Source organism: Cuculus canorus, chromosome 12 (genome assembly GCF_017976375.1).
Source record: "Cuculus canorus isolate bCucCan1 chromosome 12, bCucCan1.pri, whole genome shotgun sequence".
NCBI lineage: Eukaryota > Metazoa > Chordata > Aves > Cuculiformes > Cuculidae > Cuculus > Cuculus canorus.
The window spans coordinates 8,262,830-8,278,870 of NC_071412.1; the positions used below are offsets into that span (position 1 = coordinate 8,262,830).

A 16,041-nucleotide genomic window follows, 5' to 3' on the forward strand; every position below is an offset into this window, starting at 1 on the left:
CTTTTATTGCAAACACTTGATGTACAAGATTAAACTAAGAAAAGACAAGGCTCTGATGACTCCACAGAAACCAATTAATTGCATCTTATCTTAAAGGGAAGGCTCATGTCATTTAAGCAAACATAATTAACCAATTACTGTGGAGACTTAGGACTTTGTCACACCCTAGCCACTGCCTAACCACAGGGCAGAGCTTCAGCTGCTTGTAGAAGAGGTCAAGCTTAGTTTAGGATACTGAGGGAGGAGAAATACTGGCTAATAGTTTTCCACAGTATTGAAGGATTAGCAGGCATCACTTATCTACCACATAACCCTGTGTTAGGGGGCAGCATTAAGTTCAAGGCAATAAATGGAATAAACACATCACAAAGATGCTGACAATCCATGCTTAGTAGTTGAGGGAATGCTACCAGCATCAAGCCACAGATAGATAAGCGAGATAATGCAAACTGCATTACAGACTAAGCCCCATGAAAAAGTACACTATTCCTTCACTATATTTTGATATACAGCATTGTATTATTAAAGCCTCATGTACCTTGAAGCTCCAATCTCTCCATCCTCATGTTGTTAGAGCTCAGATGTACATATCAGAGCAGCAGCCCAAAGTCCAAGCACATCACAGCTATTTGCTCAGCTGAGTACAAGGCGTACAGCTGAGTAAGCGAGGAGTGTGCTCCTCACCAGACTAGCTGTGCAGCAGGGAAAGACCATCTATCACCAAAGCACAAGTTCAGACAGCTAAGAGAACTTTATTCAAGACTGGTCCAGTTCAAGCAGTTTGGAAACACTTATATCTAAACACAATCAAAAGCCAAGGTGCTGAGGTCTTCAAACACCTTGCGTATTTTTCCCCCCTGAAGAGCAGCTCTGCTCCACAGCAGTACAGAAGATTTGCAGAGTCATTCCCTCAGAGTGTGTCCATGACAGACAAAAGGCTATGCCAGAGAAGCTTAATTCACATAATCACATTAAAAATGAAACATCTCAGAGCAAAAGAATCAAATACAAAGAGACAGGAGCTGACCAACACACAGCTGCCACTACTGCAGAACACTCAAATTTTATCAGAATGCTAATGAAAACAAAACCAGAGGTTGTGGAGCTCTACAAACACCAGCAACTTAAAAGTTCAAAGAGCTACACTACCCACTCTCCTGCTGAATATGAGTGGGAGGTTAGGGGTATTACAGGCACACATCTTGGGACATTTTCTCCTTACCTCTTACAAGGACGCTCACTGTAATTGACTGTACATCTGCTTATTTCACTTAGTGCAGACTTTCATCTTCACATATGCCCAACCAACACTTCACAGAACAGGGTGTTCCACTTAAGGGACAGCCAGGCTTGAACATCCTTAGCATAATCTTTCTGGAACCTGCATTTCTATGCAAAATTATTATTGAAGATAATAATAATTATTATTTGCAGCAAACCCCTCACTAGCAGCCTTTCACTTCTCCTGGCTGACCCTTTCCACGAGCCTCCAACATGCTGCAAGGACTCAATGCCTTGAATAGGGGTCTAGCTCAATTACTAGCAGCTCATATATCAGAGGTTTCAGAAGGGTTTTGAGTTTGCAGGAGCTCAGCTGTACTAGGAGAGAAAGTTTTCCTTGCCATTTTAGTCAGACTGCACCTCTCCAGTATTTCTCAACAGCTGCGCTAAGCAACTGCACTTCTTGGTCAATGCAGAGATACAGATGAAAGTCTTTCGCACATTGCAAAGTATGACACTTTCATTCACTGCTGTTACCTCTAGCAGAGCACAGGCACAACGATGTTTCAAGCACCTGGTTTGTACAGAACTGCTTTGCAAAGGATTTTGATTTACTGCTGCCTGATGCTGGCAGAGTAAGGTTGGCAGTCAGAGACAATCTTAATTATCAAGTCAACTGATATAGCTGGGAAAAGACAAGCCCTCAGGCACATAAATCTTCCTAGAGCTAAAAGAGGCAAAGATAGCTGCCTGACTAGGTTAGCATCATTGCCACCCATGGGCAAGTGGGACTTCACTTCTCCATAAGAAGGACAGACAGTCCTTGAACATCAAAATGAAATCAATTATTTGGTACTGAACTTAATCAGCTGAGTTTGATCAGATTTTTTTTTTAGCTGTATAAGCTTAATCTTAACAAACTGTTTAGGCTAAAAAAGGAAAAATATTTGTATAGAAATTCAAGTTGATCTACAGTATGCATTAAGAATAGAAACTCACAGCTGTAACAGCTCATGAAATACAATCTTTTGGAGAAACTCAAAAGTGCATACAAAGGCTCCAACATACTAGCAGAACTACGATGATTTATGCTTTGGCCAAAAAGTCCAAAACACCAGTTTCAGGCTGCTGTCTGCCCCTTTCAACAGGTACCACAAGGACTAAAGACCCCAGCACATACACCCTCGCTAGAGAATTTGCTAAATCCTGCTCTTTAACTTAATCCAGGAACTGCCAGAGCCAGCAGCCTGAAACTAGGCATGAAGAGGCTGGACATACATACAGAGCAAGAGGACAATATAAACCCAGCAGCATGAAGGCATTTCCATTACCAAGTGAGGTTAAACTACAACTACAGAAGATTTGAATTTGATTTGAAGCCATAAATTTAGAAATAAATTTGATGTGCTACAGAAAAGTAGAGTTGGAACTCAGCAGATTTGGATAACCTCTTCATATGCCTGTCAAGGACAAATGATGTTATTCTGCCATCTTTCCTTCCCAAACCCACATAGCAGAACAGCAACTATTTCAGTGTGTTAATCCTCTGCTTTTCACATGAAAAGTTTAACAATGCAGCCTTATGAAACACTAAGAGCCTAAGCTGTTATCCACTCCCTGAAAATAAAAATACAGCTTTTACAAGAAGAGTAGAACAAATTACTTTAACTTCTTCAGAAACAGTTTTGCAAGATGGAAGATTTTACCCTCAACCTCCAGGTCTTTTCCACCCCTCTAAAAGGCAGTTTGGCACAATCTTCGGCCAGTCTCATCCTCTAGCCTGATAATTCACCCAGTTACACAAAGAACCTCCCATGCAAAAGCCAAAATACAACTATTTAAGAACAAGGCAGAAGAACAGAAGAAGAATAAGTTAGCTCTTATTCTTTATTAATATCCTTCCTGTTCTTGCTCTTGACTGAGACTGAAATAAACTATGGCTAGAATAAGTAAGGCTGCATGTCCACCAACCCAAAAAGAGACCAGAGAAATGATTCAAGTCTCTTGTGATACTAAGCAAGCACCTAGGAAAGAAGGCAAAGTAGATAAAGCAAGAAAAGATAACCACAGAACTACTAAAGACTAGTTGGCAATAATAAAACTCCCTGCACAGGAAATAAACATTTTTTAGAAGGTCTGAAAGTGAGGTATCACAAATACAGATGTCTGAGCTGTGTGTTCTATGAACACCATATCAGTGAGGACTAGAACACATCAATCTATTACAAACACAGCTGAGCACAATAACCCCTGATAAATGTGGCATGTAAGATGAACACACTGTACCAGTTAGCTGACTTTTAGCCACAAAAATTTCTTACAGAAGGAGGCATCAGTGATGTGGAAGCTGAACAGCAATCTGTAACAGGCAGACAAGAATCTTAAGTACTTACCACACCAGTGACAATCGTACATTAACAATAAGAGGAAGCTTTTATGAATTCTCTTAAGAGACCTGCATGAAAACACAACAGAATGACCCTCTCCAGCTAGAACTGTGGGAATGAAGCCACTGCAACATACCTCTCTCAAAACATGTGTCAGGTGAGGGATTTCACCAGCTGTAATGCATCAACTGTGACAGAACTCATCCTGCATTAGGCTGAAACATAAGTTATACGTGAAGTTCTAGTGGGAGGTGTCCCTGCCCATAGCAGAGGGGTGGAACTGGATGATCTTCAAGGTCCTTTCAAACCCAAACCATTCTATGATTCCAAGTTGTTGGATGGAGAGGACAGAGCCCTATCACACAGGCTAACAAGCACATATTTGGTACACATCAACAAAAGGATGCCTAAAAGTTGTCACAAAACGCTTTTAGCAGCATCAAGACCCGGGAGCACGAGGGACAGAAGACCCTCATTCTTTGGCGAGCAGAGTGACAGAGAAAAGCTTCATTTTTGGGGAGCAACATGACCCGGTGGGCATTACCCAGAACCCCACTTCTGCCTCTCTCAAGCACCAACACCTCAGGACCTCCATCCTCCCGTGGCCAACGCGGCCTCCCCATCCCCGCCCCGGAGCACGGGGGGCCGCCAGCCCCGGCGGGGACGGACACGGCGGCACCGGGAGGGGAAACAAACGCTCACGGCGAGGAGGACACACGATGGCAGCGCGGCCCGAGCCCCCCGCGCCGCCGCCCCATGCGAAGGGGTTCCGCAGCACATCCTCACCTGCAGCATCCACCGCTCCCATCCGTCTGCGCCAGCCCCGCCGCCCGCGGCCCGTTAGAACCCGCCCTCACCCTCCCATTGGCTGCGCCACCGCGCCACGCCTACCCGACCCCGCGCGGCTATTGGTTGAGAGGCTAGAGGGGGCGGGACCGTGGGTTGGTGGCGCCATTGGTTGGTAGAGGAGCGGAGGGGCGGAGAGATGCCGTCCCATTGGCTTACGTCACTGTCAATCAGGCTGGAGGGCGTGGCTTGATTGGGGTGGGCGGGGCTTGGCGGTGGGCGGGGTTGAAGCCGCCATTGAGACAAGGAGCTGCAATTGCAGGAAGTGGAGTATTTTTTGTTTAAGCTAAAGTGGAGTTCATCTAAATAACTGTATTTTTGAAAGTTAGACAGACTGCCCCTCTGAGAGCGTGATTTCTTTCTAACAGTGCTTTTCCAGACGCTGTTCATTCTTTTGGAGATGATAACGCCTTGTGTTCAGTGTGGTGTGTGCTGAGCAGAGGTGTCTGCTCTGATCACCTCTGTTTGCAGCATTTCTCTGTCCTAAACCCAAGGAGAGCTGGCTCCAAAGCTCCAAATTAACAAGAGATTGGACTGTTGTGAAGTTCACAGTAACATTAAAATGAGTCCATGGAAAGCAGTGGAATATGCATAAGATTAATGGAAATTTTATCCATATGCATGTAAGTGGGAAATATATTCTGTCCCTTCTTGTCTTGCTGCTTGACGGAGATCGCTCCCTCATGTCACCCAGGCCTGATTAAAGGATTTTTGCTTTCTAAAACTCCAAAATGAGTCTAAGTTTGTTTGCTGGTGGTTTTGGTATCACCATGACGGAGCTGGGCGAGAGTGGGAGCAGTGACAGCAGCAGTGACATGAGAGTGAGGCACCTGTCTCGCTGCTGGCTGCTTCCAGCCACCGGAGCCAACGCCCGTGCCGCAAGGGATGCATCTGAGGGCCACTCCACCTGAGGGGGATGTTTGCCCCTTGTGACACAGGGCTGGGTGGTCCTGAGGACCAGGTGGACCAGAAACCTCTCCAGCCTAGCCCAAGACGTTGATAGGGCAGCCAAGTGTGCCCAGGTGATGAGTGCCGGTTGTGTAATGCTACATTGCTATACAAAATCATTTAGGAATGGCATTTGGAATCCCCAGCATAAGAAGGATATGGCTGAGAGAGGTTGGGTTGTTCAGAGAAGAGAAGGTTTCAGGGAGACCTTATAGCAACCTTCCAGTACCTGAAGGGGGCCTACAGGAAAGCTGGGGAAGGACTTTTTACAAGGGCATGGAGTGATAGGACAAGGGGAAATGGCTTCAAATTGGAAGGGGGAAGATTTAGACTGAACATTAGGAAATTCTTCACAATGAGGGTGGTGAGACACTGGCACATGTTGCCCAGGGAAATTGTGGACGCCGCGTTCCTGGAGATGTTCGAGGCCAGGGCTTGAGCAGCCTAATCTGGTGGGAGGTGTCCCTGCCCATTGCAGGGGGATTGGAACTGGATGATCATTAAGGTCCCTTCCAACCCAACCCATTCTATGTTTCTAAGTGCACCTCCAGGCTACCTCTGCTTGGCACCAGGGTGCAAGCCGGGATCACCTCTTGGGCCTCTCCAGCAGGACTAAAGAGGTCTTCTCCCAGCCCCTCAGAGGCACAGGGGCACCCACCCAGTTTCCTTCCACCAAGCAGGATATGTGACTGGGACAGCAAAATCTGGCTGGAGGTAAACAGAACCCACCACATCTGGAAGGTTCCAGAGAAAAACAAATAATAAAATAAAAGATGTCCACTATGCGATGTTTATAACTTGCTTTTCTTGTAGCCTCCCAAAAGAGCCACATTACGTTGTTAGTAACATGAACTGTTCCTAGCTATGCTAATGGTTGCTTTATATAACTCGATGGAAAAATCCTTTCCCTGATTTCAGACATTTTATTTCCTTTGTTTACTGGGAGTTGGAGCTTCCTACGTAGAGAAAGCTCTCAAGGAGCAAGTCACATTTTCCAGGGAGTTATATATCTGGAGGGATGACTAACTGCTGGAGACTGAGTCACCATGAAGAAGGGAGCTCTGAGGAAGGGCAGAGAGGGAACTGCTGAGATGATGGTGGCAGAGCAGAAGGAGCAGCAGCCCCACAGTGAGCGTTCCTCCTTGCTTGCTACAGATGCGATCCTGCACCACTCAGTCAAACAAGAGCTGGATTCCTTATCTTCAGCTTTTAATTAACCTTGTGAAAATAGACAGAGTTTATGGTGGTTGTTAAACTTGTTGGCGACTCAGCTGGGCTGAGGTTTGGTTTGTCTCAAGGCAGTTGAGTTGTGCCTGTCAGCAGGCTATGAGATATGTTGCGTAGATAAAACTTCCGGTATCAGCCTCTTAACTAAGTATTTGAAGAATGTGTTTGAATTTGATTACAGAAAATTGCAGTCCAATTGATTCCAGGTGTACCTTGGCTCCTCACCATCGATCCAGGCAGGAAAACACCACACAAACCAGAGCTGAGCCTCCAGGCGAGGCTTTTATTTTAAATCCTTGAGGCTGTTGGAGATTCCTCTGACTTGAGAGAAGCTCAGCTATTAGAAGAGAGCTTTCTAAAGACGCTGACACAAAGCAAAGCAAAACGAGCTCACTTCTTGCTGAGGAGAAGAAATAAAACATAGGGTGGTCTTTTATACCAGAGTGCTCTGTTACATTACTGAGGAATGAGAGCTGAGAACTGAAGGGAACTAACACTGAGGAGTTGGCAGCACAAATTCTCGGATAGATGTGGCAGCGGCAGCCCAACTCCTGAGCTGTCTGCTTACTGCAAGAAGAAGGGATGTGATGGAAATTGTGCTGTTTCTCCAGAAAAGGAAGGAGAAATTGGTGAAAGGCAGATGGTGTTTTGCTTTGGAAAATGTTGGGAGGTTCCAGCTGCACCTTTTGGTGTGGGAACAGAGATGGCTGAGAGGGAGCAAGTGTGTTTTGTGAATACAAACCCGACTTTGGGCTATTAAAACAGCCTGCGAGTTGTGGCTTGTAAAGGAAGCTGCCCCCCTTCTGTGTGTGCGGGGAGCTGACGTTGCTACCGGCCTCGCCGGTGTGATGATGAACACCGCAGGGCTGCTTGGCGTTGGCAGCAGTGGTGTGTGCAGTAGGTGGAGAGCTCTGGCTGGGAGCCAGGAGCGAGGCTGTACCACTCGCAGCAAACAGCTCACGCTCAGGAAATGCCATCTGAGCAGTAGCCCAAACCATCCTGTAAAGGAAGGGTGCTGGGAAGAGTCGAGCTTCATTCCCAGCCTCGTAGAGGGGGATTTGGCAGCTCCAGCCCAGCAGATGCATCTGCCTGATGTTCCTGCAGAGGAGTGAGATGAGGGTTAACAGGAACACCATAATAATTTGGAAACAGGAGGGTTCCTCTTTGAGTAGTATGATTACTGCAAAAGAGATAAAATGTATGTGCTGGACACTGTAGGCACAGGAAGAACATGCAGCTCTGCCTTACACTTTCAGCAGGCACTTACCTCTGTACAATGAGGCCAAGAAAAGGCTTAGGATAATTTCACCTTTTTAAACCCAGCAAATGGAAAGGTACCAGGCAGGGAGAACTTGCTGCAGTGCTGAGCCAGTCTGAGACACCCCTGTACAACACCATGGTGACAGTCACCTTTTGTTCTTCACATCCCTCTCTCTTTTGGCTGTTGCTGCCACAAGGAACTCAGAGTCTTTTTCTGCTTCATTTCCCCTGCCCCAGCTTTTCTCCAGCTCAGCAAACTCACTGTGTCCTGAAGGACTCCCAGGGACTTTGCACCTCTGAGGAAAGGTCTCTGAGGAAAACTTTTTGCTGGAGGAAATGTGGAGGTGTTGATCCCTGCCAGTGTAGCAAGAGCAAAAAGGAAAACATCTCTTATGACAGTGTTTGATTGCCAGCTGAAAATAAGCGAAGTGCCTGTCAGTGACATGTGAGCACAAAAAAGCTTTGCAGATGGAAATAAAGGCAATGCTTTTCCCTCTTCTCCTGCGTTGCCTTCCCTGCAGTGCCAGCGAGGCTTGCAGGCTGTGGAGCTGTGCCATTTGAGAGCCTCTTGGATCTGGATGCATCGTGCTCTTTGGACTCACGTATTTCCTGAAAATGGTGTCTAAAAGCATAATGAGCACTTTGCAGATCTCTAAATAGACGAGCCTCTGTCCTGAGGAGCTGACAACATAAGGAGACAAGTGCCAGGGATGGGAGAACGGCTGCATCATACAAACTGGAGCTGGGGAGGTGGCACGTGGCCCACCTGCTTAGTATTTTTCCATCACATTCTGATTCAGCTGCTCCTTGCCAACTTCCAGCTCTCTCACCCTGCTCAAAAGCTTCTGCTCAGGGTTTATTTAGCACACTATTTATTTCCTAATTATAGCACCTACTGAGTAACCTCAGCCCTGCAGGGCTACTGCTGCCCACCTTTCTGTGCTCTGTAGACCAGAAGCTCTGGTCTCTTCTTATGGCTGAAAGCATTTCTGCCTTCTCTCACTAGAGACTTTCTGTCTCTTTCTTCTGTTTTTCTACCAAACCAAGAGGGCCCTGACAGCAAATAGAGGGAGCTTCACTCCTCAGTTGCGAGCAGATAAGCTACTGCATTCCCAAATTCTTTAGGCCAAAAGAGAAATGCCACTGAGCTGAGAACTTTACCAGGCTGTGCTCCATTGCTTCTGTCCACAAATCCCCAACAGCCAGCTCACTCCTTTTACCCCACATCCAGCCATAGCTGCTGGATGGAGGAAGAGGTTTTGAAAACCACTGCTCGGCATCAGCGATGCCGCTGGTCCTGCTTCTGGATGTTCCCTAACACTTGAACACTGCCTGGCTCCACAAAGCAGCCTCAGTGCTCTAGCGGAAGGATGTGTCTGTATCTTCCTGAGATGAATCCATGCCACAACACTCCTGATTTTTCCAGGGAGTCTGGTTAGGTGGAATTCCTACCCCATACATCTAAAGCTGCTAGGCTAAGCAGATCTGTTCCCAACAGCAGCCACCTCCAATGCCACCTCTTGTTTGCTCAGAGCCATTTCTGTCCCTTTATCACACATTTTTTTAAATCAAGACACCGCTGCAGGGCTAAGCACTGCTTTGGTGTGGCACTTGTCCCTAAAGCTATCTGCACAAGCCGGGGGTTGTGTGTAGGGCAGGCTGCATGGGAGCAGCAGATATTTGACAGGCAGTGGGAGCAGCAAGAACATGTCTCTCTGGTGAAAAGCAGGATGAATGGGAACAAATGAATGTAGTAAAACCAGAAGGATGTATAAGCTTCTCCTGGAATGCTTCCAAGTTGTCATATTGAATAAAGGAAACTATTTGTCTTCTGTTTAATTCTGAGTGGTCTGTCTGACATTTGCCATTGTACTGTGATCCTGAGGTTGGAGTGTGGAAAGCCTATGATTATCCAGCCTCAGAAAGCCAGTGAAGGAGACTGCTAAAACCACATTTTTTTCAGTGGCTGCTTTTGTCTGTAAAAGTTGCCATAGATGTAGTGGTGCATGAGGAGAATGAGGGCTTGCAATCCTGCAAACTGAAATGCCCAGAGAACTGAACAGTGGGGTGATCAGCCCCCTGTAAAAATCTGACTTTTAGTATTTCCTCAGAAACGGAGAAGAGACTCTTCCTAGAGAGCAATGGTTATGGAAATAAAGTGAGTAGAGGTGGAAGCTACTGCCTTTGTGCCAAAATAGTGGGAACTGGCATAGGTCTTGGGAGGTCAGGAGCACGCAACAGTGTCTATCTAGATGAGGGTGAATACAAAGAATGAGCTCACAGTTGTGACTTGGGGGAAAGGGTGATTGTGTTAGGGTGCAGAGAACTGGAGTTCTGTTCCCTAGAACTGTAGAAGGAAAGCAGGGGTGAGAGGAATCAAGCTTGATGCTGGTATGGGAAGGTGGGTTCTGTGTGAGGCTGGTGGGGTTGGGAGGAATAGGCAGGAGGCAGCAAGGAGCAGTGACGTGGGTAGGATGAAGGGATAACCCAGAGCATCCCCATCTGCTGGATGTTTTCCTGGAGATACACTGGCAATTACAGCCAAGTCAGGAAGGTCTGCTGCCACATCCAGAGGTGAGCTGGGGGTGACCACCCTCTTCTATGCATGAGGACCTGGCAGGCTACAGGACCACCTCCAAAGAAAATACAGCATCTACAGAGCTACAGCCGACACTGACCCCATGCCACTACTCCAGCTGACCTCACCTGGCTTTGCGGAAGCAGCACTGCCCATTTGAAAACCCTGCCCATACCAACACCAAGCTGAATTATTGCATGAGCTGGAGGAAATAAACAGTGCAGCTGATGCTGTGTAATGATCACTCCTCTGGGCTGCCAGCACCTTGGCTCACTGAGGGCTCCACCTTGCAAAGCTGGTGTCTCAGCCTTTTGGAAATGGTGTCTAATTTATTGCACGTCTGCTCAGAACGGGCCAGCTTTAACATCCTGATCCCTGAAGTTCCCATAAAATCCATCCTTGGATTTGGCAGTGATGCTGCAGGAGGATTTTGCTGGATACTTAGGGAGTGTTGCAGGACTGGGAGAACACCTGGTGGAGTGATGGTGGTGAAGGTCCTGCTTCCAGATGAGCAAAGAGCTGCTGCCTGGCGGAGGCTAGAGGGTGCTGTGCTGCAGGGAATGGGTGTCCTCCTCCCTCCCCCCTCAGCATCCCTTCAAAGGCAGGTAAAAATTTGCTGGAAACGCTGCCTTTGAGCTGAGATCAAGACCAAGGTGGTGGCTGTGGTTACTAACAGCCTGCAAGGGTTTTTAAGATTAAAATATCATCCCAGTCTAGCTTGTTAATTAGCACCCAGAAGGTGACATACAGACAGCGTGGCTTTCCTCAGGTGGGTGGAAAAGCAAAAGGAAGGGAAAGGAGTGAGAAAATGAGGAACAGACCATAAGGTAAGGAAGCTGAGCGGAACAAAACCAGAGAACAGGAGAATAAATAAAGAACATAGAAGATGAAAACAATGCAGAGTATCACATCAACTGCTGTGTCCAATTAAGGGCTTTGGACCTGCTGAATAATGAAAAGAGAGATTTGCTTGTGGTGACTTGAGGCTGATGGGGCAGGATCAGCTCCTGTTTACCCAGCTGAGGTGTGGCTAATCCCAAGCCCAGCAAAGAGCAGAGCTGAGGAGAAACAGAAGAGGCAAAGGGGCGCATGGGAGACAGGGCTGCTTTTATACAGCAGCTGACAGGCAGCTGCAAGACCAGGCAAAAACACAACATGCTCCCAAACAAGCAGCTCTCTGAGCAGATCTCTGCTGCCTGGAAAGCCTGCCAGCTAACCACAGGCAGCGTGAGTGAATGTGCCTCTTCCTTGTGTGGGGCTGCACGTGCTCTGCAAAACACATCCCTGCCACCCTGAAGCTGCAGTTGTGGGGTCACTGTCCTCACTGCTGGCAAATCTGCTCTGCCTGGCTGCCCGCAGCAGGAGGAAGCACAGGTAGAGGTTTTCTTACATTCCTAGGTCTTGCAGAAGACAACCTACCAAACGTGAGAAGATGCAGGCATAACAAAGGAAGAGGAAGACTGCAAAGCAGCCCTATTTCACAGCAACCCTAAAGGGACTGTACTTATCTCTGGGTCCTGGGAAAGTTCTGGTGTTCTTTTAGGTGAGCAGCATCCATACAATATGGTTTACCCATGAAGCCAGATCTGCCCATGGAAATGAGCCACATCAGTTCTTGATGTAGATGAGCTCCCTCCTGTTTTCCACCTCGAGGCTGAGATGGAATAGCAAGGACTGGAAGGGAGCATCCTGAACTGGACATGGGTTACCGCACAAGCCCCTCATCACTGCCTTGGCCCCACCACATATGCTGAAAGAGGTGCTGGGGCTGCATCCACAGGTCCCTGGGGAACAGGGACGGACAAACGAACATGGCCCAGAACATGGATCAAACAGAATGCTCCAGGGTGATGAGAAGCCCTGTTAGGAGCTAAGAGGGGCTCTGAAATATGCATGTTTTCACTGTCTGTATCTACTCTGGATGTCTGCAGCAAGAGCCACTGGTTTTGCTGCTGGGGTTGTCAGAGCAGCAATCCATTGCCAGCTGGGTACAAGCAGGGACTCAGCACTGGCGCCAGGGCAGTTTAACTCTTCCAAGAGTCACTGAGAGGATGCACAATAGGTGGGATTTGCATCCAGTATCAACTAAGTTGTGAGGCAGCACAAAGAGGTGAGAGAGAACAGTAGCATGCAGATGCTTGGAGAAGATTTGATGGCAGAAGGCAAACAGGTTCATGCTGTAATGAAGGCTGTGACAGAGGCTGGACAAGGCAGTTGGTGCAATGGGAGATCCACTGAGATAGAGGCGTGACTATGGAAGACATATGGGATATGACTAACAGAATGGATGTTATAAATACAGGTTAGTATAGCTTCCCAACAGGGAGGAAGAAAAGCTTGGGAGAATTTACAAGGGTCTAATACAAACCCAAGCTCTAGTAAATCGCCTTTGGAGAAAATCTGTGAAGCAGCCAGGGATTGGGTGGATACCCATGCCCCTCAGGACACTAAGAAAGTCTTCACTGTTCCAAATAATGTGTATGGAAACTGTATGGAAATATCTGTGGATGTGCAGACTTATCAGCTGGCTTCCTGCCCAGGAGCTGTTGTCACTGCTGAGAGAGGAGGCAGCTCAGGCCCAGGCAGAACGCTTGGGGAACACGCAGCTGCCCCACAGCATCCCCTGCTCCAGTCTTGTGTCCGCCTCATTGCGTGCTGCCCCTGGGGCTGGCTACGTGCGCTCCTTCATGGCAGGTCTGGATGCTCTGAGAAGGCAACAGTCCCCCTTGGGCCATGGCCATGGCTCTCACAGATGGTTTTCATTGAAGACATGTCTGGCTTGGAGGTTGTTTTCATTTCCTTTAGAGGAGAGGAGGAGTCATGGGAGAGGAGTAACTGAGCTGCTGAGCCGACTGTCCAGGACATAGACCACAGTGCCAAATGAGCTCCTGCTGTGGTTTCCGCTGTGGCTCTGGAACCTGCAGCCCAAGGGGCAGGAAGTGATGGAGAAGGAGCTTCAACTGGTGTGCCAGTGGTGCAGGATCCATCCAAGATGGAAAAGCAGCTCATAATCACAGCGGGAGACTCTGATGGGTCCTGGGACAGGGGGGCTCTATGGCTCTGTGCCAGCATGGGAAGTCCTGCAGCAGCTCTAGCTGAAGGTACTGGGTGCCAGCAGCTCACCTTCAGAACAAAGGTCCTCCAGGAGTCAATGTCCTGCACTGACAGTCACCACACAGTGGCATGACCGGTTCTGTGTGACCTCTGAGAGCCACTATGGGCTGTGGGAACTAAGGGAATAAAAAGCCATGTTTGAGGTGTGATCACCTCGGATGACCCCATGGGGTTGGGCATCTCTGCAAGAGAGAGGGAGTGTGCAGGGGACCTGTGCTTTCCTGCTACAGCCAGCCACAGATGTGGCTACTGAAATGTATCTTAAGGCCACAAATATGCCTCTCTTCAGGAAGAAACAAGTCCCAGAACTGATCTCCCCTTGCCTGCCAGGCTCTGGGGGAGGAAAGTGGGAGGCACAGAGCAGGCAGGGTGGGGGGGACAGGCAGAGTTCAAACCTTCTCATTATGCTCCAAGATACAGAGATCAAAAGGCAGCTTCACAAATTAATGAGGCCCTGGCCTGGGCAGAGCCTCTCCCCTGCATGGATGGGCGGGAGTGTGGTGATGAGCAAACTGCCTCTTCTTCACCAGCCGGTAAAACAGGTTCTGGGCTCCTAGCAAACTCGTGGCCCAGCTCATTAGTGTTCATTAGTGTCGTTACATATTCATACAGCATTAGTGGCTACAGGCCCCTGATGTTTAATCAGGCTGCAAGCTTGCCTTGTGTGCAACAAGTTTTGGAGGACCTTCCACCCCATCAAATTTATGCTAGAAGCACACACACCAAATCGATGGCTTGAGTAAGAAGGTGTCTTGTGAGCATGATAACAGGATGAGGATCAGTCCCTTGCCACAGTAACCTAGGTTATCAGAGGAACTTTGATGATAAAGTTATCAAGTATACAATTTAGTGCTTTGTGTCAAAGCTTGCCAAGAGCTTCCTGAAAAAGAACAAAAGAGATGTGGCTTATCTGCCTGTGGCATCTGCTCGGTGTTCAGGCACTCAGGCCACTCACTGCTGCTAATCCATAAGCAGTTTCGATTGCGCATCTTGGCATACTATGTACTACGAAGTGTCACTTTGAGTTACCAGGTGAGTGCTTTCAATCAACAGGCTAGAGAGCGTCAAGACAAGTCTGGGATGTGGGCACTTCACCATCCTTCCTGGGCAGTTCCCTGAGATGGGCACTGCAGGGAAGAGCCAGGACCACGCAGAGTCCCAGCCAGTGGTGGATGCTGATCCATTTTCAGTGGGGCGACAGCTGTTTCCCAGGGTGATTCCTCCTGTAGCAGTTACAAACGGCTCTGGGAAATGTTGCTGTTACCACTGGCTGCAGAGAAGGAGTGTGTAAGAGGTCAAGCTCACATGCCTACCTTTTAGATGGACAAAGTAAAGGGAGACATGACCTTCCCTCAAGCCCTTCCATTATTTGGTTTCCCATCTGTCAAATGAAGATGAAGGCAACACCTTTTCCGTTGGAGATCTGCATGAATAAATCCTTAAAGACTGCAAAGCACTCAAATTCAGAGGAGGGGGTTATATAAAGGTGCTTATATAAAGCACCTTACACAGACATACCAGCTCTAAGCTGGATATAATCTTGTTTATTGACGTTAAAGCAAAAGACTTGAAGTCAAACTGTCTGGGATCTCATCTGAGCTCTGACACAATCAGCAGCAGGAATGGGGCAAAACTAGGGGACAGTGCTGTCCTTTGCCTCTTTCCTTTTAAATCACAAAGTTTTACATACCCTGAAGGGCCCTCTGTAGCTGTACAGGGCTTTTCATGCCCTGAGGCTATTCAGTGTCTAGGTTTCTTCAGATAGTCCTGAAATTCCTGAGAGCTAAACATTAGCATCTCTAAACGTAAAGCCCGAGTTTAAAGAAACTGTCACCCTTTTGGTGAAAAGGGCAGAGAGTATTGAAAGCCTTTTTTTATCTAGAAAATAATCTGAGAAGTGGAGCCACCTGCAAGGATTGTCCTGGCCAGGGGATATTTTCTGCAGCCATCCGAAACCATGTGCTGGCATGCTGGCAGGTGCCAACACCAGCCAGGGTGGCAGGAGGTTAGTGATGCTGGCACCGAGCACTTGGTTATCCTGTTAGAGGGATTTGGAGCAGACTGAGGCGTAATCCTCCGTGATGATGCTGTGGATTGCTTCTCCATCCTGCTTGGAGTGGCAGCCGTGTGTGGCAGGACAGGGTACTTGATCTCACAAACCTTCCCAGGACCTGTGCTGTGGCCCAACCCACAACTCTGAGCTCTAGGAAAGAGTTGTGCCCATAATGGATGGGACTGGCTACCTCTGCCAGGGTTTTTTGGGGCCCTTGGTGCTGAGGTGAGGGAGGAAAACCATGTCACAGGGAGGGCTGTGGGAGGGTTTCAATTGAGGAATCGCTCTGGGGTGTAGCGGCTGCTTTTCTTTTGAGATAAACCTAAGCCAGTGAACTCCTTTAAAGGACAAATAGCTGAAACAATAGGTCCTGCCACCCAACAAAATCTCCATGCAAGGGCTGAACA

At 48.0% G+C, this 16,041-nt stretch overlaps 2 protein-coding genes across 4 annotated transcripts in view; one reads left to right on the forward strand and one right to left on the reverse strand.

Annotated features, from left to right (window-relative positions):
• ABHD2 (abhydrolase domain containing 2, acylglycerol lipase) overlaps positions 1-9,395 on the reverse strand; it is a 38,985-nt gene extending 29,590 nt beyond the window's left edge. Inside the window, exon 1 of one of the 3 annotated variants that reach the window (XM_054078074.1) lies at positions 9,385-9,395. The gene's annotated coding sequence lies outside the window, so the exon portion shown is untranslated. Of the gene's footprint in view, positions 1-3,614; positions 3,682-4,394; positions 4,456-9,384 lie in introns of those variants that run through there. The other 2 variants (XM_054078072.1, XM_054078073.1) reach the window with 2 other exon arrangements.
• Positions 1-16,041, forward strand: part of MFGE8 (milk fat globule EGF and factor V/VIII domain containing) — a 115,514-nt gene that overhangs the window by 85,743 nt on the left and 13,730 nt on the right. The window lies entirely within an intron of this gene.